Consider the following 23470-nt stretch of genomic DNA (forward strand, 5'->3'; position numbering starts at 1 on the left):
TTGATTTACATGTAAATCAACTTCATCTTTCTATCGAAATAAGGAAGAAGGCGGTATATGTACGTCCAGTACCGAGAAGACTTCAAACTGTTAGAAGCCTTTCTTAAAGCTTTTTACCAGTGATTACCTAGGATAACAATAAAATTTCCTTATTTTTGGAATTTTGCGCTGCGTTACTAGCAAAATATGGGGGTGGGTAGCAACATTTTGTTGTTGGATAAGTAGCACCTCTTTGATGCGGGATAGCTTTAACCACTTTGATATTGGGTAACTAGCACCAATTTGGTGCGGGGTAGGTAGCACCATTTTGTTGTTGGATAAGGAGCACTTCTTTGGTGCCTTTTACCACTGTGTTATTGGATAACTAGCACCACTTTGGTGTGGGGTAGGTAGCACCATTTTGTTGTTGGATAAGTAGCACCTCTTTGGTGCGGGATAGCTTTCACCACTTTGATATTAGGTAACTAGCACCAATTTGGTGCGGGGTAGGTAGCACCATTTTGTTGTTGGATAAGGAGCACTTCTTTGGTGCCTTTCACCACTGTGTTATTGGATAACTAGCACCACTTTGGTGTGGGGTAGGTAGCACCATTTTGTTGTTGGATAAGTAGCACTTCTTTGGTGTGGGGTAGCTTTCACCGCTTTGTTATTGGGTAACTAGCATCAATGTGGTGCGGGGTAGCTTTCACCACTTTGTTATTTGGTAACTAGCACCACTTTAGTGTGGGGTCACTGATATAATCGGATTTCACGGCTGCAGGGTGCACATAAATTTTTCTGAAGTACTCCAGAAGTCAGGTTGATTGTTTTAAATTTTCACAATGAAAAGGCTAGAGGAAAAAATATGTAACCTTTAATATTGGAACGATATAGGTGCGTTTATGTCATTATGTATTAATACCTGGCATATTGCTCCAAATAGACTGCTTTGACCATAAAACGTATCTTTTGTGGCTATACCATCAGCAGCACGTCTTTTTCTGTTTTGAATGTTTTTATCATTTTATGTGGGCAAAGCATTTAAACATTCTACAAAACTTCTAAGATAGTGAAGGCCAGTGAGAACTTGTCTAGTTGTCTCTAGCACTCTTCCTTTTCACTATGAAGAAGAGGAAAGTTTGGTGGTGAAAACGGAGTTTCATGTCACGCCTGTTTGTACTATTTCGAAATCATCTTCCTAGGCCCTCATCTTTGAAACTTCTCAAACTTGAAATTACAATTTTGTTTCCTACGTTTTACCGATTTTTTAAATTAGGATTGCACAGTTTTAGGGCACGTTTCTACATTTCCTTGCAGAAAGTTCCTTGGCGTTGGTTTGATTGTCATCAATTTTCACTATTAGTGTTAGAGAAAGTATAATGAAATTATTTATATTGCAACGATAAAAGTGCACGTGTAATATTTGATAATTCTATATAATTATATAAAAATAATAGGTATTATATACCCATTAATATACAGTACTATCTGCAATCTATTAATGTCCACTTTGGTTCCTCCACAGTAACACACACGTAGTGGTACTAAATTTGTAATTGCGTGCATTAGGTTACACCATTATCATTATATTTGTTATATTATAATAGGCGTTAAGTTTAGATGTTATAAGGAGCATATTGATATAGAAATAAAACTTCATGCACAAATTAAAGTACAGTTCAGTTCGTTTTCGAGATACAGTGTAGAAACACAGACATGCAGACAGAAATGAAATATTTCCAGCCCTTCATGCGCTATGCTATGCTAACGCGTAACTAATAAAACTTCCAAATGTTTGAACAGTACAATTTACGTACAATTATATTCATGAATATGCTTTTGAATGGATTTATAGTTTAGTGTCCATCAATGGCATATTAGTTGAGAAAAACACTCGTCTGGAAAATGTGTGTCTAGGGCGGGATAAAGCGGTCTTCTAAGCATCGTTGACTGTTGTCTCTAATGACCACGCCAACAATGTACATCACCCGAGCTTTGGAGTACTTTGATGTAGTGTCGGTTTTAATACCAGGTGTTGTGATGTTTTTTGGGTGTACTTGAATATTTATTGATTTCACGTATAGGTTAACCAAATAATTAATAGCATTTTGTTGTAATAAATTACAAAAAATATCCTGAATGTAATTGATTAGATTGAATTCATTTCCCGATTATATTTAGTATTGCAATGTTTAAGATATATTCAACCGTAGTTATATTTTAAAATTCAAAATCGTTTTTGTGTGCATGTAAATATTTTTTTTAAGATAAAACTTAAAATAAATATAGCACTTTATAATTCTTTTACGATATGCCTAACACTTATACGATACATATAACTTTTCGAATCCTTCCTTAGTGCTTTAACACATTTTACGTACTTGAGAAATGTTATATGATATTCATCTTTCAATGAATACGAAATTTAAAATATAATAATCTGTAACCCTTACATTGTAACTTCAAACAAAACCAAGGTTTTTTATTCACTCTAGATTATATTCATCTTCACTTTTTTGCGATTATCTACTGCTCGAAACTTATTTTAGAACTAACACTTTATATCATAGAATCTAAAGCCATGCCCCTGAATGTATTAGTGACATAAATTCACACGTTGTAAGTTGAAAGTAAAAAGAGCTTTCAACGAAATCAACTTTTATTAAGTATCATACCCTATTTGTAATGCTAATATCAAATCTAGTTCTCTCACTTTAGAATAATCAATTAATTCTGGATTTCTTTACCAATTATTCCTTTACTTGAAAATCACTTTTGTTTAACGAGATACAAAGAAAGAATTACTAATAGCCTTTTACTGTTTCTCTTTGCCCATAGTAATGTTACAGGTTTCATGGGAAAATATTTAATAATACTGAATAGGAAAATCGTTATACCTGTAGTTACTTGTGATAAATTATGTTTTAAAAGCGTAAATCACATTTGTAGAAGATCTGATGTGTACATTCTGTGAAGGTATCATCTCGTTGATCTTGTTCGTCGGTTAAATAAACGATTTGTAATTAACAGAGGTATTTCACTCTGATTAGATTATGTATATTGCTAACTCATTGATTGCAAATATACTCAATAGGTCTGTTCAATAACAAATGTTAAGAAATATATTTATGATTAATTATTTTATTTGGCGAAAGTTATATTGGCTGAGTTATAGCTACCTATAATTTGAGAGGCTGGAAAAACTGTCTGTATTTGTGTCTGCCAGCCAGCACACTATATAGATCACAAACCTACCCATGGACATAGAATTTGTCATGAAGCATCATTTCCATACGTCTTACTATTCATTTTAGTGAAGGTGCACGGCATTCCATAGAATTTGTCTAAACATTACTAACAATTGTATAGTGGTCTTAGATTAAATTATAATGGCAACGAGAAAATAACAGAGTCAGTACAATTGTATAACATTTAACACGTGATATAGCAACAAATTTACTTACAGACTTGAAATTTTCATTCAACCTCAACGAGTAGTGTTACACGATAAGTGGTTTGGCGTACTTCTACCTTGCATGTAGCTAATCTATGTTGTATATTTGGATAAACTTTATAAATTTACGAATCCAATATACTTACAGTCTAAATTTTTTAACCCCAGTCATTATCTGGCGTGACTCCTAGTCACTATTTTCAGAAGAGACTTTGTATACATAGTGTTGTAAGGCATTTTAACCACAAAAATGTTTAATTTTATCTTTGAATAGATTTTCTCAGGTCTTAAAAATGTGATTGTCGCGATAAAACTAAAAAAGAAAAGAAAATCATGTTATACTTATTTGAATCACTGATTATCACCTGCAATCATTTACAGATCTACCTCGGCCACTAACATATGGGAAATCGTATGTACTGAATAATATACAGACCATATATCATATAATGACTATGGATCACATCATCAAATTATAACAAACTATGGATTTTAAAAACTGTTGATTTGGAGTAATGTTCATTTTCTAAAAAGAGTTTAGAAAAGAACTTTTAAAATGTGGAATACGATAAAATAATAGTATTCTTTGAATTACACTTATTCTAATTATCCTCTCAAAAGAAAATTCAAAATTTCTAAAAATTTACGTATCCTTGTACGAAGACTGATCCAGATTTAACTGTACTTTACTCAGTACGGATTTCTTAAAGTTTATGATACAGTTTTATACATTTTGAAATTTGAAGCTTTCGTTTAGTTGATGAATGAATAGTTTGTTAATACTTTCGCTTAGAATGAAAGCTTAGCAAATCTTGTCTCGCTAGTACAGGTTTTTTACAGGTAGAAAAACGTTATTCTCATCCATTTGCAAGCAAACCTTTGCTTTTGTCAAGTTAAAGGCTTTGCTAAAGTTCCATGAAAATTTTTAAATCAGGAGCTCTTTTTGTTCTAGAGATATCTTGCTAACAGACTGACAGACTGGAGATGCAATGTGCCAGTCCTTTACTGGTCTTAAGCCAAACCACATGGATAGGTATTTATTATAATAGATATCTTTATTTTGCTTATACAAACGTGAAGGTTGATGGAATATTCCAAGTCAATACCTCAATTTCCTTCTTGAGATATGCCTTAAAAAGGAAGGCATACTCGCAGAGCCATACAAAGAGAAAATAAAATGTGTCATCGAATTAAGTAACTGACAAGCACTCTTTGAAGGTTTTAATTTAATTTCCTCTCTTTACACCAACACACAATTAGAAAAATGTAAGCCCTACCACTAAGCAACACAGTTAAGAGTAAAAATAGAACAACTCATACGTGTAATGATACTAATTGCTATTGGCAATTGGCTACTTAAGTGTGATTAACTTGAACAATTAGTAAGCACTCTGAAGTATACACAGGCTCATACTTCAAAACAGAGGAGCTTATTCCCTGAATTATACATTACCCCTGGAATTCTCTGAATTTTACTCATTTAAAATTTCACACTTTTAAATGAGTTATCTCTCATGTGCCTTATTTTTAGAATCACAATATTTTAAATAGTTGGAAAACTATTAATTAAAATTTCTTTTTTAGAGTTTAAAAATCATGATTGTGTGTTTTTCATAATGTGAAAGAAAAATTCTTCTAATCCTCTTAATTTTTAAAGAAGTATACGGCGTTGTTTATTTTATTCTTTCTTTAACAGAATAACTGTCTATAAGGTGAATAAGGTTTTAAACGACTGCAACTGCAATAATTATTTAATTAAACTCTAGTTAAGCCTAATCGAGGGGCTGGAATAAGTGTATTTCTGTCAGTCTAGATGTTTGTCTGTCCACACGGTATTAGGCACATTTTTATATTATTCTTATGGATGACCATGATGGTAATAATAACATAGTAGAGTAAGAGTATTTGAAAATAAGTTAAGTATCGTTGTGTAATATTTAACATTTCAATAAATGGGGCATAACGCGTAGTTTCATGTAAAAATATAAAATCTAAAAGCCATGAGCCAATTGCATTGCATAGTCAAATACACTTTTTTTATATAACACTTTCGATGCTTACCAAAACAAACGTGACCGAGGATTTAGAATCAATTCCTCTACTGATTTTGAGAAAGATTTTGTGTGTTTACACAGTCAAAATTGGCTCTCAATTACAGTACTTCTAGTTACGGTTAGAAAAACAGTCTAAATTCTTTAGATCTCGTTTCATGCTCTTTCCACGACACACTTAAATTTGTCATTACTTTTCTACCAGCAAAATTATAAAATCTTTGGTTTTTTATCTGAATAACGTGAAGTGTGAGAAACGGGTCTTAACTATCAGCAATCTTTTTCTGCATCTTTGGATTTCTCGATCGGATTCTGGATAACATGCAGCAGATTTGAACCACTTTTATTTATTGGCAAACTTAATGTTTTATTGATACCTGTTAACTTTCATTTATTAATTATCAAAACATGAATTGGTCGAATGCGTTATAGTCTACCTCTGTTTTTTTAGCATACTCATACAGTATTTGTCTGTTATATTTATCAAATTCCACTTTAGAAGTGTGCTTTAAAGGGGATTAAGGAATAAGAACGTTTAACATGTTCGAAAGTACACACTATTATCCAAAAGTAATAGAAGGATCCCTAGAGATAAATAAAAAAAGGAAACAACTTAAAAATGATCAGGTAATATTATTAAAAAAACTGGCAGCTTATGATAGAGAGGCATATACAATCAGATCTAGGAAGGCTCAAACAGGCCAAAGTTTTTCAAGAATTTAATTATGATAGCAACGTGGTGTTTACTAAGAAACTAAAATGATACTTTTTATACTGACCACGCAAGCCTAAGACCTAAGAAAGAATAAAGTTAAGTCCTTGAGGGTTGAGGCCAAGGATGTGTTAACTCAGCGGAAAAGTAGATCGTAAAACTGGTCCTAAATCTCTGACGAGTCTCAAAAGCTTTATCACTGGTCAGCTTTACACCGTCTACAGTGTAATAGAGGAACTCTCTGAGTGCGCTGTGTAATAATCATACATTGTTTGTAAATCTTATTTGTAAGGTTTATTACAGTCATCAAATTTTTTCTTACAAGGAGGATGTATGCGTGGAGAAGATATAAGTCCTGTTTTACCTAAAGAATCACAGAATATTTCTTAAGTATTCTGCCGTAATGGAAATAACGCTTTTAGTACAAAATTAAGTATCCTCTACAATTTTAAGAATAAGTTTACGCCATTCTTTTTTATAGTAATATCACAACGTTAATAACATTTAATGCAATACAGTGTATACCATTGTGCATACCAGCGTGTTCACTGCATTGGCCTTTAGATAAGAAACCTAATTAGTATATACCTGATTAGCATAGTTTCCTTCCCTGCTACATTGGCTGCACTCGATACAGTAGTAACCTTTCGTCCTTTAATGGCAGAATCTGAAAAACCTATCATTGCAATTAATTGTAAAGTGAACTTTGCACTGGCTTCTGGAATCACAGGATATGCAGGATGAGCGAGGTTGTTGTTAAAGGCCGCATCCTGTCGAGATCCAAGAAAAGGGATAGCGGAACCACACGTCAGTCATTGTCACCTTCGAAGAGGGCTGGCTAACTCTGTTCCTCTCTCTACAGTCAAAGCGGGCAAGGGTAGCAGTCAAAGTGCCTTATATGCAGGATAACTAATGCCTTCAACATTTAGTAAGTCATTAGTAGTTATCCACTGCAGGAGACTAAACCTATCGATGTACACTTGCACCTCAATATCCCAATAACTGCCCAGATGCCCACCCAGATTTAAGGGAGGCATTGGTTTTGATGTACCCAGTGTAGGTTTAACCTAGCCAGAAGTGAATTTTCGTGTGATATTTGATAGTTTTTATGAATATAAAAAATTACTTAATGGCTATATTTGACCTCACTGAACAATGTTTAAATTGTTCCACAGTACATTAGACGATTCTATTTTGTCACTGGGCTCATCTGTCACAATAGAGATAAACTTGTTGATATTGATATTGATTGATATTTACTTCACATATCTGATCATGTTCTGTATTGTTTAAAACAAAAATATGAATGCTCTTTTTTCCGTTTTGAAACAAAACCTTACATTTAAATGGTAAATTCAAAGTTAGTGAGGCAAAGCCAACCAATACCTAGGAATTAACGTTATTTTAAGGAATTAGGTGGTTCGAGAAAATAATTTACAGAGATTTTATATATCTTGTAGGCCTATTTAGAAATAGAATTAATACAAGAAATGGAACGTTTCAAGGAATGTACCCAAGTATCGAATTTACTTTCCAATTATCATTAAAATACTGTCCCTATTGTTAATAACATTTAATTATAATACAAAATCTGTTACAGCTTTTAACGATAATTATGTTTTAAGGTAATGAGTGTTGTACCATTACTTATGTATCTACTGTTACTAGATTAAATCTAGAGATAGTGGCCATTTAATCAGTATGTTGATTTGGTCATATTGTAAACGGTTACTAGAACATTTTAAATACAGAAGCACGATTTTTGTGTCAATATTTAAAATATTTAAAATATGCAAGAAATATTGCTAATAAATATATTCTTTATCTGAATTAACCAAAATGTTTGATCTAGAATTTTTATAGAAAGGAGGGTTGAGACCTATCATCAACCAAGTAAGAGTGCATAGAACAAAACATGGTACAAAATTATATTTTTTTTTTAGAAATAGTGGTTACTTAAAATACTGAAAGAATAAAAAAAACTGTGTAGTAGTAGTACAAGTAATCATTTCCACAAAAATCGTATAGATAATCTTGTAGGTCGAATAATATAAATATCCGTTGGTGCGCATATATATACTAGAACAGTAATCAATAACACTTTTATATCATCTACCTAATACGAACTGCCTAATATCTACTTTCTTTTACTGAGGCGGATATTAAAAGTATTAAACATTGAGGTTTTGTTGTTTTGTTCATTTTACGATTATATGTTATAAATTTAATTATTTACAATATGACTTATCACTAAAATAGTTAGAAGTTCGCGAATATAAAGGTTGAAGAAGTAGTCTCTTGTGATTGAAACGGTGTTAACATGATCCACAACAGAGACGAGATGATCTGGAGGGTGAAATGGTTTCAGAATACCTTGTAAAGTCAGCTTCATTGTTGACATTGTTTCTTCACAGCTGCAAGTTCAACGACGTGGAAATATTTGCGAGGATTTCTATGTACGTTTAAACATGTATTATATATTTCAATTTCGGGATGGTAAATCAATTTAAGTTCTGTTCTTCGTTCATAGAGTGAACATAAAGACATTTCTTTGCTATTATTGACAGGTTTTAATGTAAAAGACATTTTTCATAATTCCACAATTAACTTATTTAAAAAGCGCCTTCGCCGGTTAAGGCATCATCAGTTAGATATTGTTTACAGAAAAACACATATGTAAAATAGAAAAAAACATATTATAAAATAGAATAAAATTTAAAAATAAATGTAAAGACCAGAAACTAATAAAATAGAAAAGAATTACGTAGAAAAATATGCTTTGCAATTCATAATTTTGGAATGGATTTCTTTACTAATAGTAGTATAAAAATATCACTTAAATTTACGGAAGTTTAGGAAATAAAATTATATTTTAAAACTGTCATATATGCACTTTCAGTTTTATTTATTTTAGTCTAGAAAAATTTTTTAAAACTACATTTAATGTTTCAAAATATATTTTATTTTTTCGTCTTTACAATTAGTTTTAAATTTTATTCTGTTTTATCATATGTTTTTTTTTGTATTTTACACATATGTTTTTCTGTAAACAATATCTAACTGATGATGCCTTAAACGACGAAAGCGCTTTTAAAATAAATAAAATGTGGAAGTATGAAAAATGTCTTTTCCATTAAAACCTACTCACTTCCATCAAGAATACAAAGCAGAAAATATTATTGACTGGGTGCAGATAGAAACAGTTATGGAGTGTTAGAAGGAACTACTGAAATTATTACCCAGCTTCCTACTCACTGATATACAGACTGTCTGGTCACTGAGTATCGAGAATAGAATTGGCTAATAAGCTGAAATTTGTAAAGTGGCTAAATGTGCTATAAGACTAGTTTTTGAGACATCAAGAAAAGCTTTATTCATAAATAAAAAATCCTGTAGGAATTGGACTCACAACTTATTGTTTATCCAACAGATTTCACTGTGAAGTGTGTTATAAAAGATGCTGGTAGAATTTCAGTTCTGGCTATCTATCTTTCTACACAATATTTATAGAACAGATCTAGAGGTTTAAAATGTTTTTATTTACCAATAGTGAGTTTGTTACACGTTACTGTATAAGACTTGGCTAATCGTTAGCGAATTCTTATACATTGTTCTTATAGGTAAAAATGATTACAATGAGAAAACAAACTAAAAATTAATTATATTTGCAATTAATAACATGAGATTTACGCTAAACTTTAATGATAAGAATTGTTTTCAGCGCACTCTTGCGTTATAGATTCCATCCTAGCACCTAACCATGAAAAAAGTTTGTATTTATCATTTGGCAAGTTATCATGAGGAAGATTTTATCTTAAACTTAATTTCCCATAGAAAAGAATGTATTTCTGTTTCCGAAGAAGACATCTCAAGAATGGAAAGCAGTACAGACCTGAAAAATTTGCATTCAAATCCTGATACGCGACACATGGTGTATTGTACTCCAACAATTAGCTGCACAATAATGAAACAAAATGTGCTTGGTAAAAATTCAACTCACTTATTAGAAATAAAATATTTCTGTATTTCAAAAATTGATGTAGAATAAATTATATCTGTGGCAAAATAGGCTTATATCTATTTTGGATTACTGTATTATACACTGGAAGATCTTATAGAGTTTAGAGGTTTTTAATTTGATGAAACTGTAAAAACGTTTTGAAACATGTGATCCGGATTAAGCTCTCGCAATACAATTAGTTGATTTCCTGCGGAACATTCTGGTTATTTCACAGAATCACATGTAAAAAAATATATTTGGTGGAAAATTCGTTAGCTATGTTTTTTGTAGTAATAACGAGTGAATGTAATAATGTTTTCACAATTTGTCCATATGCAATTTATTTCAATTATAATATGTAAATATATATACAAATTATTAATTTATAAAATTATAAGACCAATAATAATACCAATCAGGAGAATTATTGTACATTTTTAGCTATATATTTACCAAAACAATTGAATTTGCTTTTATTTGACTTCATAGATTATATTGATGTATTTTTGTATTGTTTTTTTTTAATCCATTGAGTTTATGAATAGTTTTAGTAAAAACTATTCTGCAGAATTTTTTTTTTATCTTTGTTTGCTACATTTCCCTTTCTCCTATCAGTAATCTAGATGAAAGGCAATTATCTCCTACCCCACAAAATCAGGACCATAATATTGACCCTGAAAAAAATCTTATTCAATACCTGTAGTTGAGTCTGTGACGTCCGGACTTCCATTAATCATTGAAGCGTTATCTGAACTCAAAAATTAAAATATCCCTTAATTTCTCTTAGAAGTTACTTATAAAGTTTGTTACCATCAAAAGTTTAAACATTTTATACCTTATTTTACAACTATTGGGAATGATCGCTAACTGATTATTCGTACAGATAACTGACTGAAATAAAGAAGGATGATCAAATCCAAGAGGAGGATGCTTGTTTACAAGCACATTCTTAGAAACAGCCCTAACATTTCAGTAATGAGTATAAACTGTAATAAAGACAAATAATAAGGGTGTCATTCAAGAACAGCTAAGATTTCAAAGGCATGACGTATCAAGATAACGTGAAAGTTACCGACCATCCTTGGTTATGGCTAATACCTTAATTCAATGAGGTAATACTTTTCTCTAAAGAAGAATACATATACCTTCTTCATATATATGGGAGTTATAGCTATATCATATTGTGAATAATGAGTTTATATTCAGTTCACCTTCATCTTAGTGCAGAGTCTGAAATCTGATGCTGTCACACACGGTGCACTAAAAGGAAGGTGAACTAGAGCGTTACTCAACATTAGCGTTGAGTCACCCTTGCCACCATAGCAACTATATGTGTTTATTGGTCTTCATAGTTCTTTTGGTCGGAACTGTAGACAATACAGTAAAGCAGGCAAATAGGAGGAGATTGTTAGCGAAACCGGAGTTTAACTTTTAGTTCTGAAGGATTACCTAACATATGAACAGTATAGCTAATAAGAATTGACTTTGGAAGAGCATCATTAACTTAGTGTTACCAAATGTATGGTAGATTCCTTGTCAATGACCAATATATGAAACTTTGACCATTTGTCTTTCAACATTGTTGGAATCTCACCTGCCTTGGAAATACTGCTTTAATTCTTTAGAATTGTGATTTCAAGCAGTTAAAGATTGTTATGTTATATATTTACAGTTTGAAACCATTATAATGGACAATTTAAAATACCGCGTTAATATTTATAATCAAGTCAAGCCAGACCAGATTGTCTGAGTCATGTGGGCAAAGTTTTCCAAAACTGGAGAAAGTTATTTGTATGTACACTAGCTTAGCTGTTTACGGCTTGACAGTATGATGTTGTAAACTTTTAGGAATGTGAGTTTTAAAAGAGTTACTTGATGGTGCTAAATGTAGGTAAAGGTAAGGGGGGGGATGAGAGAGAGAGAGAGAGAGAGATAGTTTGTCACTTATTATAAATTTTCCTCAAGATCTGTTCCTCCTATGCATTGGGGTATGATTATGTTGTATGAAAACTTTGGACATTCCAGACTACAGACTCTACAGACTATAAAATAATCCAAATTTAAACACAATTACTATTAGGAATGTAAATGATTTAATCATACTCTTTATGACTCATACTGATTTTCTGAGTGAGTTCACTCAAATATTACAAAGAGTAATATGCATTTTGATTAAGCATTCCTTATAATTAATAATGTATAAACTATGTTTTTACAAGTGAACAGCCTGCTACATTCTTATCGAATATTACAATTTTACATTCTTTCCTGCTATACGTAGAAAGCTGAATCCATATATAATTAGTTTTAAATACAAATAAGTGACATTTAAAACGCCATATATGAAATTACATTGCTGAAATAGGAGAGAGAAGCAGATAATAGCTCTAATGATACTTGGTTTGAGTGTTATTACTGATGCCATTAGCTTGTTTTGTTCTATTTTCACTACGTGCATTTTATAGTGCCAATAATGGACGTGATCATCAGTTCTAGTTGGGTGCGAAAAGCTGGGAGCGCTTATAATACACGTTTCCATAAACAAATTGAATAGTTTCACCTATTTCTTTTCAATAATAATGAAAGTTTTACTCGATCATAAATAATAAATTAAACTGATAAATAAAATCTATCACCATATTAATTGCTAAATATCTTTAAATTCAAATTTTGTGCAGTCTAAATGCTCCCATATTAATATAGAGATTATGCAACTTGTAGTTGTCTTAACATGTTAAACTAATATTTGCCTTAGTGGTTTACTTTATTTTTAATGACATAGCCCTTTTAAGTGCCAAATAGTTGTAACTTAAAGTGAAAACCTCAAATAAATGTATTACAGCTTGTAATAGAAAACTGTGAAAGTTATTTGCAGTATCAATAAAGCAAAGCAACTTCTGTGAATCACCTAACGATGTACACAGAAGGTGTGTCAGAATAATAAAAAGTAACTATTTTCATCAAAGGTATCAACAAAAAGGACCAGGTGTAATTATTAAGAGTTTAGGAAATAAAAGTTTATTGGCCGAATGGTAGCGAAGCCTGCATTGGAGGGTCTGAAGAAATTGTATTTCCTTCTGTCTGTCTAACTATACGTTATCTCTAGAGACATCGTTATCTCTAAAACGTAATTTTTAGTTTTAAAATTATAATATTTTTCCATGGTCGTTGTTAATTGAAATTAAAATATTTATAATAATGAGCAAGATAATTATGATTAATTGTTTTGTAAGAAAGTGTATTGTAAAGAATTGTAAAGAAACAAGCTGGCAGAAAGTGTGCAGTTGTTTGATAATTACTGCTAAAGCTACATATGTTTGTTTTATTAATCAACTGCTTTACACTGCGGAAAATAATATTATAAGAGCTACGACGGAACTTTAAAGGTTTTTGGACAGAGACAATAGTTAATATAAGTATATTCCGCAAAAGTTATATTCACTGTGTACGAGAAAATACGCAAATAGTGATACAAAGTGGCTATTGAAAATGGACAACAATTTTGATATAGAAAACTGTAAATTTTACAGCAAAGATTAGATGGGAAACCTTTACTTCGAGACACTTAAAACTACTTCTATTTATATTAAAGTTTTAAAACCTGCCGACAGTTTTCAATGCAGTTGTCAACTGTATTTCTTTGTTTCTAAAATATTTGAATTATGTGCACTAAATCTTTTTCTAAACTAACTATTTAGAACTGAGTTTTAAAGTAGATAAGAAGCATTCATTGAACAATCATAACTTTCATCAAAGTTATTAGACTTGGACGTCTCATTATGAAAGTGTTTAATGGTTTCCTTAAGGAAGCTTAACTCTTTGAACTCTAATATTTCGGTTATTAAGGGAAAATAAAAAAATGCTAAGATAGAAAAAAAGTTTGGTTGGACAGTAACAAAAATTCTGTACCTCAGAACTATATGGGCCTAAGTCACATTTAGTAGATTTTACAGGAGAGCATAAAAACTACGAACAGTTGTGTTTATTCTTTATTATAAAATTATGAACTGTGTTTAGTTTCTACTTCACAAGTTAACTTACTTATGTTTATAGAAGCATTAAACTGCTTTAGTATTTTTATGTAATTATTTTTTTGTTACATTAAAAATGGACTTACGATATTTTGGCTCTAATCAAAAACATATGTTATATTGCTACTTGGACTTAAGCAAACCAAATTAAGTGTATCCATTAGCAACCAATATACATGGTTTAGTCAATAAAAACACTATTACAATGCTAATAAAATATATTATCTAACAATGTTGTAATGGCATCTGGAAAGTTGTTTTTTCTAAAATCAAAAACATTTGTTTTAATGCTATTTGGACTTAAGCATTGTATTTCCATTAGCAACTAATATACATTGTTTCGTCAATAAAACACTATTACACTGCTTATAAAAACTATAAATATAAGGTAAGAATTAATCTAATAATGTTGAACTGATATCTGGAAAGTCATTTTCACTAGCCCCATGTGGAAGGTTCTCAAAGTAAGCCTTGTATTCTTCAGGGACCCACTGGAGGATTGTCATTAAATCTCTGAATTTTTCATTACTTATTTTCCTCTTCTCAGATCTTAGTTTCGGAACTGATTCAGGCATGATTGTTTCTTTTCTCTTATTTCTTCTCAAATCCACACTTTTAAAATCAACATCATCAAAGCTTGTTTTATAGTACAGTATACCAAGTTCTTCTCTTCGAACCTGTAACCAAACTGTGTTGGAAATGAGGAAAGGTTCTCCAATAGTATTTTTTTTCCTGTTTATTAATGGTCCATCTTTATTAGTAAGCGAAAGAAAATCAAGAAAGTGTTCAAGAGACATTTTCTTTACAATGAATGGGTTTTTATTGCTACAAGATGCGATGAAGTTCGCCCAATCATTAGTAGTAAATATTGTGTTAGTTTTAAGATGCTTTTTTGCTCTTTCTATTAATCCATGTTTACCATCTACCTCCATATGTGTATGCCCAGCTAATAAAAATTTGTGGTTTATTTCATTAATGTTGGGTAGAGTTTTCAAAATCCAAATGTACATAAAAATCATATTAATATTTCTATTTTGACCGCTGCAGTTATCGGTCCAAACAGTCAGAGTGTCAATGCTGCTTTTATTGAGCTCTTCATTTGCCCAGGTAAACAAACAAGAAGCCATCTCACTTCCACCTCTACCTGCAGTGGTCTCATTCCAAATCATGCACCACGTTTTCTTTCCACTACTGTCGTCAATGGTGTAGTTTAGAGTCCAGAGCTTTCTCAAGTAGAAGCTTTGACAGTTTGTGAGAGCTGGAGTAGGAAGACACTTCTGTAGGTCTGCCATAACAACTTTAAATTTTTCATTTCCTTGTCCCAAAAGCTTATCTTCTTTTTTCAAATGGTATCTACGTGCTGCTTCATCTAGATGCTTCTGCTTTTCTGCTTGAAGGTTTTCTTTTTGCTCACCGTTTGCATTCTTTAATTGGCAATCAATTCTGTCACAAAAATCACATGTGTCATTGTCTGGCAAATGAAATGACAAATTGTATTCTCTATTGAAAATTTCTGAAAATAACCATTTCTTTTCGGGTTTGATATTTTTTTCTTTACATTCATTTTCATACATGGTATACATTATGGAAATGTTTAAATCATTACCCAAGTATTTTTTGTTTGTCCTTTCCCTACTATAGTGACTTTCATATGCTGGATATTTTGATATGTGGTTTCTTATGATATCCTTTGCTGTCTCTGGTATTTTGTTTCCTGGTACATGTTTGCCACGATGGTCTGGTTCAACCATACCAGTACTTTGGGTTTTTAAGAGAGCAAACTTAACAAATGTTTCTGATATTACTAGTGTGTTCAAGAAAAATTGTTTGCAAACTTTTTCAAAATTGTTATCCCATTTGAGAAAATAAGTATGGCTGTTTTTTCTACTATTTCTAGAACCATCTCTTTGTCGTGACCTGGCTATTGGCTTGGTTGTAATACAAGAAACTATATACTGGCGTTTAGAACTTAAGTTTCTTTCACTATTATAATAGTCAGAATGAATGTGTACTCTTTGTGCATGACTTATGCGCTGAGAGCATTTCAAGCGACAAGTAGTTTTACAAGGAGGTCTTAAAGTTCTTTCTTTTACAATATCTCCTTTAGAGTTGACATGCTCTTTTCCAGAAATTCGTCCCTGCTTTCTAATGTTTTTTTCCACTTTTTTTTCATTCCTTATTCTTTTTCTTCCTTTATTTTTAGGTTGAGTAACTATCGGTAACTCGCTCTCCGTGTCATCTGAATCGGTGTATGGTACCAGAGGTATTATATTATTATTATTTGCTGTAGTATTTGTACTTACAGATTGACTTTGTACTTGTTCTAAATCGTTACTTAAAGTTGAATCACTCTCTGAACCTGAAGGTGGAGTGTATGTTGGATCATCGATGTCATTCTCAAATAGGTCGCTCACAGAAGATAGCGCATCATCTAAATCTTCCAGTGTTGTCGATGCTCCAGATTCTTGTTCCATGTTTGTCACTTGTGTTATCGTCTCTAGCTCCCATTCATTTGACTCTGAAAAATAAATTGTTAAGATATTTTGAATATTTAATTTTATTTAAGTGTTTTGCTTTTAATAACATAGAGCTTTCTTTCCTACAAGTGTTCCCAGCCTTCAAGAAATAGAGAAATTCACTCGGTTTTGTCCAATTTATTTTAATTTTTTAAATTGATGTTCCGCCAAAACATTGATTAGTTCATTATATAGATAGCCTACACAAAGAATGTGGATATAAAAAATATTATATCGTTAAAGTGGATTTCTATTGAATTTTTATCATGTTTTTGGTAATTATGTGTAATTTACTCGTCACTCACGAAGTTTTTCATATTGAAGTATAATTTCTGTTAAACATGTAGAATGTTAAATTAGGTAGAATAACAAGTCGGAAAGACAAAGAACCCCTAAGAATATAACTATTATCGTATGAAATTAATGCTCTCTGTCCCTACCGACTACAGCATTTACAGTCTAATGACAATGTACTAGGTCTAGGCCCAGCTTAACACGATTGAAATGGAACCTAAATTATTGCTAGGGTAGGCTAAAGCCCCCGAGTAAATACCTGCTACAATATGGTTAAATGGTTAAACATAACAGTAATTTACACAAAAAAGATTTTTATAACAACCATAAATTTACTGAAATTTATTTAAACTGAGCCTAGAGTATTATGTACCTACTAATCTCACCTGGTTCTACTGGAGTTGAAATGAAATTAAGAAGATGTACGTCTTTACTAGTTTCTCTTTCAACTTGGATATTTTCACTTTCATGCATGTTAAAATTCCATTGGGTTGAGTCATTGTCAGGTAAAACGAGGATGGATGTGCAATCTGGATTCAATACCTAGAAATAAAATTGAAAATCAAACATACACTTAGGCCTACTTCTCCTATTGGCACAACAATGTTCTAAACCTAGGCTAATAATAATAATAATAATAAAAATTGTTCCTTGAGGTCTGAGTATAAAATTCGAATTTTACTTTAAGTTTTACATATTGTTAGCTTGTAAACATATTTAAAAAATACTTACTTTTAATTCGGTTAAAGTCGGTGAAGGAGTGGAATTTCTTCGTGGAACTTCTACTGATTGATTGCTAGGACAATCATTAGTTTCAGGTTTCAGATTATCTTCAGTGAACGTATTAAGGTTTTTCAATTTGGAAAGTATAAACTTTCCCCTACTTTCCATATTAATACCAAAACGTTTTGTTAAAAGTAGAATAAAACTTTGATTAGTACAGCTCAGTCCTAACCTCAATAATCTCTCTAATAGCAGGCAGCAGCAATATCAACAGTATTATTGACAGTCATCAGCTGTTCAGAAAACAGGACTTGAGACTAAATGAGTATAGTGGCTAGGGCCAGACAATGGCAAGTCCATTTTGTGGACTTAGGTTTTTGCTGAAATGCTCAATGTTCAGAACCATAACATCATAGGTGGAGTTAAGTTTGTCTGGTTCTGATATACCTCAGGACTTAGACTCATATAACCTTTGATAAATCATAAAAATAGAATTTTTAGCGGAGTTACGATGGTATGGCTGGATGTAAAATGAAATTTTAAGAACATACGTGCAATAACCTAAAAAATAAGAAATTTTGGACTTAGGCTCATATGGTTCTGAGGTACAGAATTGACCACCACGTCGGAAAATGGCCCCAGTTTTTATAAGATGAATATAATTCTAAGTTCATTTATTATTATAGATATTTTCACTTTTGTCCTTATCAATTAAAATTGTTTTGCAAAGAGATTTGAACTAAAATAATAACTTATGTGAACAAGCACAATATGGTAAATTAGGTTTTTATAAAAGTTTTCTTTCATTATTAATCAGTAATTAAAGCTATAAACTGATTTAGTCACCCTACTATATTTCACAATTGCATGCTTCTATTATGGAACGGGTTTCCAAGTTGTGTAATGGACATTAAACATGCCCAAGGTACAGTTTTGCGTCGGACATTGCCTCTCCGCTCAATAGATTGAAACTGAAATGCAGCCACAGAGAGTTGCCAATATAAGAGTATAATTAAATTGCAAATCCAGCAATGCAATTACATTGAAAGCCTATCTGAATGATTCAGTAGATTTTGTTTTAGTAATTATCTAAAAAATTTTAGATCTATGCGCTCATAAAACACCCACATTAAGTTTAAGAAATTTAGGAGAACTCTTTGTTTAGATAGGTAAAAGGAAAGTAAGAGGAAATAATTTACTGCATAAAACAATCCACACACTTCCGGCAGGACTTACAGTGGTTGCTTTTAAGAGCAAATGGCGGAAGCTGGGATCCTTTAGTGAAATTGTGGTAAAATAGTGATCTGAAATTGTTCCTGATTCTCAGCCCAGCAGCATAACACGATAAAGAATTTAGTATTTATTGCACATACATATTTATATATATATATATAAATCGCTATATATATATATATATATATATATATATATATATATATATATATATATATATATATATAAGTAGATATGAATATGGCGGTCCTAGGACACTTTTGGGACAGTCAGAAAATCAATGTAAAATACTGTCCATTGAACCATAAACAAATCTGAGAAATCAAACAGGAAATCACGAATGTTAAATAACCGAATCTATAGCTGTTTTACTGTTCATTGTAGGCTTCTAATTTCTTAAGCTGTTTTAATGCAAAAATCCAGAAATCTTCGAAATCTTTATTATACGAAGTTAATTGTAACACAGTCTTTATCTTTAATAGTCTTCTTTCCAGTAACAACCAAGTGTAATTTTTCATTTTTGTTCAATTCTTTAATATTTTTTTTCATCCAAAACAGTCAAAAATCTGTTTGGCAAGTGTACTTTACAATCTTCCAACTCGGCAATTATTGTAAACCCGAATTTATCTTTCATTTTCTCCAAATTCACAATTTTTGTATTTCTTATTTTCTTCTAATTCTATTAATCTCTTGTATTCTTTGAACTTTAAATCACCAACCTTATTCAACTCTTGTAACAGTGCCATTTACATAGAAAAAAAATTAATACTTCTACACTTTTAAGGTGAAAAATCAACACTATACTTCCAAAATACACAAAAAACCGGGGTTTTGACCCTAAAAACGTGTTTTTAGGGTGAAAACCACAGCTCTTAAGGTGCATACATACTAGAGTTTTTTTAAAAAATCCTGAAAATCTACTGAAATATCTCTAATTATTGCGGATTTTTAGCTTAAAAGTTGATAATTTGAACGAAATTTCTCGAAAAATCACTAAAAATTTGAAATTTATAAAATCTCTAAATAAATTCTTTTCCTATCTAAATAGAAGAATCTACAGCTGTTTTACTACAATTTGTGCTGATTTGTGTCAAATTCTAGTAAAATTCTCCACTTTTCAAAGTCTGAGTTATACAAATTTTCCCTATATAAATAGAAGAATCTAACGCTGTTAAATCATAAATTCTGCTGATTTGTATCAAAATCTTTAAATTTTTCCTATATAAATAGAAACATTTAACGCTGTTTTCTACATAAATTGTGCTAATTTTTATCAAATTTTGATAAAAAATCCTTAGAAATCTACTGAATTATTGCTATTTTTCAGCTTAATAAAAAGATATTTTACTAAATAGTAAAACTTGGCAGATTCAAATTTTTCCCTATTTAAATGGATAGGAAAAAGATATCCTGCCCGTACTGCAAAAAAGACATTTTCGAACATCATTATACCCGACATTATAAGTCGAAAAATCATCTAAAAAACAAAGACATTTATGAAAAAGAACTAAATTATTTGAGGAATTGGGCTAAAGAAAATCAAATTGCCGATCACCAAAACATGTATAATATAGAAAAATTGCGTGAACTAAAGAAAAATTTTAAGGAAAGTAAAAAAGATCTCAATCTATTTAATGATGAAAAAATTTATTCAATAGCTGAAAAATTGGCTATCGAAACTAACGACAAAACTAAGTCAGAAATGATCGAAGAAATTGATAAAACGATTAATGAGAAACCTGAAAATATCATTGATGTAGAAGTTTTATCCTCAATACACGGTCTATTTAAGCAATACATTTTAACAAATTTGAACGACAATTTCATGTCAATTTACAAATATCTTTCTATTTTGCGCCCAGAAATTAAAAGTTTAATCGAAAAATTTCAAGAAACTGTGAAAAAATAGTAAAGGATATCTCTCTTTAGAATGCGAATACAAACGAACTTTAGTGAACGGTGAAACACAAACTTGTCCAATGTACTTTACTATAAAAGCAGACGAGATCTTTGATGTAAACGACTTTATTTCTAAACAGTTTAATAAATTAACACATCGAGAACAGACAAATCATCCAAATCGAGGTTCTGGATGGACATTAAAACGCTGTAAACAACTGATTTTGAGCCTTAATAAACACGAAATGCTGAACGCAGGATCATATATCGATTTACCACAAGAAATAAAGGTAAAGAAAGCTTGTGTAAATATCAAAAATGAAGATGACTATTGCTTTATTTACTCTATCCGATGTGCAATTGAAAAATCAAAATTTCATCCTGAACGTGTAAAACAATATGAAAAATTTGTAAATGACGAGATATTTTCAGGTTTCGAGTATCCAATGTCTTTGAAAGATATACAATTATTCGAGAAACGCAGCTCCAATTCCAAGTACAAATATCCAAAAATGTCTATAAATATCTATACTTATGATGAAAAAATTAATATTGTTCCGTTACAAATTTCAGAAATTTATGATGCCGAGTTAGAAATCGATTTATTGTATGTTAAACAAGATGACAAATCTCATTATGTTTTGATAACAGATTTAAATAAGCTCGTTTTCTCTCAGTTATCTAAGCATGAACACAAAAAATTTCTATGCAGAAGATGTTTAAGCCATTTCTACAAATCTGGAGATTTAAGAGATCATTTAGAAATTTGCAAGCAACACGAAGTTTGTAAGCCAATTATGCCCTTTCCAGGTCAAACAACATCATTTACTAATTATCAAAAGAAATTTTCTCATCCTTACGTTATTTATATGGATTTTTGAGAGCATATTAGAAAAAATTCCGACATGCAAGAACAATCCACAAAGATCGATTACAACCAAGATTCAGAAGCACATTCCTTATGGTTTTACTCTATATTTAGTGTCAAATGTGACAAATCGCATGTACAAACCTATATGTTATAGAGCAAAAAATGAAGAAGATTTGCCAAATGTTCCTGCAAAATTGTTTGAAGAACTCAATAAAATATCAAAATACATAGCTACAAAATATAATTCTAAGAACAAAAAACCTATGAATTTGACTGAAGAAGAAGAAATTTCATACCAAAATGCAAACGTTTGTCATATTTGCGAATGGTCTGCTTATGATGTTGGGTCAGTTCAGTATGGTTTTTACTCCTGATAGTTTGGAAAGATAAGAGTTATAATAAAGTGAGAGATCATTGTCATTTAAACCGGCAAGTTTCGAGGCGCAGCTCATGCATGTTGCAATCTGAATTTGAAATTTCCACAAAACATTCCAGTTTTCTGTCACAATATGAGTAACTATGACACACATTTTGTACATAAAAGAATTAGCTAAGAAATATGGAAACGTTGATTTGATCGCAAACTCAGAAGAAAAATATATAAATTACTCTGTAAATTCTGGATACGGGTATGAGTTTGATGGTGACAAACCTAGAAAGTTCATAAAATTCTCCTTCGTAGACACATTTAGATTCATGGCCTCGTCTATTGAAAAGTTAGCTAAAAACCTCAAGAAAGAAGACTTCAAACATACAAATCATTTTATACAAGATGGTCTGAACGCAATTCTAGAAAGACAACCAAATGACGAAGAAGAAATCTTTTAAATTCTATCTGGAAAAGGAATATTTCCCTATGAATTTATCGATAGTATTGAAAAACTTGATTACACAGAAGAGCTAAAAATTCAAGATTTCTATTCACTTTTAACAGATGAGAGCATATCTGAGAAAGATGTTCAACATTATTTAGCTGTTTGGAATAAATTAAAAGAGAAAAATCTAGGAAATTACTCTGATCTCTATAACATCCAAGATGTTTTATTGCTTGCCGATATATTCGAAAATTTCAGAAACATTTGCCTAAATTGCTATAAACTCGATCCGGCACACTAACAGCTCCCAGTCTCGCATGGGACGCAATGTTAAAATTAACGAAAAATTGAGCTTCAGCTAATTAACGATTATAATATGTATTTGATGATTGAAAAAGTTATTCGCGGAGGCATTTCTCAATGTATTAAACGATATGTGAAAGCAAATAACAAATATTTGAAAGATTTTGATAAGACAAAGCCCGAAAACTATTTGTTATACGTCGATGCTAATAACCTTTATGGGTATGGCCTAATGCAAAAACTGCCGTTTAGTGATATCAAGTGGATGGATCCAAAAACTTACACAACTGCAGAATGGAAAGAAACAATTTTGGAACTCACCGGCGACGAAGATTATGGCTATATTCTTGAAGTCGATCTTGGATATCCAACAAATTTACACGAACATCACAAGGATTTACCTCTTGCTCCAGAACATTTTAAAAACAAACTTTGCACAACTCTACTGGATAAAACTGAATACGTTGTTCATTCGAGAAATTTGAAGTTATATTTGGAACAAGGTATGATTTTGAAACATGTGAATAGAGTTATCGCATTCGATCAGAAGCCTTTTATGAAAGATTACATTGATTTTAACACAAACATG

This window comes from Homalodisca vitripennis, chromosome 7 (assembly GCF_021130785.1).
Source record: "Homalodisca vitripennis isolate AUS2020 chromosome 7, UT_GWSS_2.1, whole genome shotgun sequence".
NCBI classification, from domain to species: Eukaryota; Metazoa; Arthropoda; class Insecta; order Hemiptera; family Cicadellidae; genus Homalodisca; species Homalodisca vitripennis.